The sequence below is a fragment of the Choristoneura fumiferana genome, chromosome 4, assembly GCF_025370935.1.
Source record: "Choristoneura fumiferana chromosome 4, NRCan_CFum_1, whole genome shotgun sequence".
Classification (NCBI taxonomy): domain Eukaryota; kingdom Metazoa; phylum Arthropoda; class Insecta; order Lepidoptera; family Tortricidae; genus Choristoneura; species Choristoneura fumiferana.
This window is the reverse complement of record NC_133475.1, coordinates 727,019-728,099: the sequence shown is the minus strand read 5'-3', so window position 1 is coordinate 728,099 and position 1,081 is coordinate 727,019. Positions and strand designations below refer to the sequence as shown.

At 36.4% G+C, this 1,081-nt stretch overlaps 1 non-coding gene across 1 annotated transcript; it reads right to left on the bottom strand.

Moving 5' to 3' along the window:
* Positions 1 to 207: 207 nt before the first annotated feature.
* TRNAR-CCU (transfer RNA arginine (anticodon CCU)) lies at positions 208 to 280 on the bottom strand. Its single transcript has one exon. It is a non-coding gene; the product is annotated as a tRNA-Arg (tRNA).
* Positions 281 to 1,081: the final 801 nt, after the last annotated feature.

The following is a 1,081-nucleotide window of genomic DNA, read 5'->3' as shown; positions in this document are numbered from 1 at the left end:
AATACTTACTAAATAGAATGGATTTAACTTTTAATAGATTAAATAAAATCAGTTTTAATGAATGGAGTCATTTCTGTAAGTTAAAAGTCAATCACCAATTAATGATCAAATAAAATAAAAAGATGTTAACAAATTTGACTGATAATTCCAAAATGTACATTGGTTATTATTTGTCCACAATTTAAAAGCAAAAAGTAAGTTTATTTGTACCCCTGGTGGGACTCGAACCCACAATCCCCGGCTTAGGAGGCCGATGCCTTATCCATTAGGCCACAGGGGCGCCACGAGTGCAGCTCGAAATTATGCTGTAGCCTCTCTAATGCTTACGTTTACGCTGGTTGCATTCATTTGGGAAGTAGTCTTGTGGCGTGCTCGCACACTTGTATTGTATAATCATACTAACTATGCAAATTAACTATGTATTTTAATGACAGTCGCATTGACAACTACATAATGATATAACATGCTTTAGAATGCTTTGTAAAATCATATAATAAAATGCTAATTGTCTAAAATTTTTAATTATAAATTGAACTAAATTAACAGTTAAAATTAACTAAATTCTGGAATCGGCGGAGTAACTTGTAAAAATCCCCCAAACCGTGATCGGTGGGGTAAAAATAAACACGTGTCTCACTTCCCCCGTGGGGATACGGATTGCCTTTTTATTTACCTATTTCCCGCAAGTGCCCCGTTTTGTATGTTAATCCGAAGAATCTTAGCGGCAGGGGACGTAATGAATTAAAAAAAACGTCTGGAGGAGTATTTTATTGGGTAATTTTAAGGTCTTTATGGTGTCGTTGTCATTAATTTGACGGTAAGATGCGTTGATTGAGTTTTAAAATGATTAAATTCGGGGGAAAGGACGATAATGCATTTCTTACAGGACTTTCTTTTTTGTAAACTGACAGGACAGGCTTTGACTCTGTAGAAGAATTAAAAAAACCGGGCAAGTGCGAGTCGGACTCGCGCACCGAGGGTTCCGTACACATTTATAGGTATGTAAGTAAACGGGAATCGTGTCTTGAAGATATTTCTCGCTTTTTCCGAGTGATTTAATACATCCAGTGTATGCAGAGCC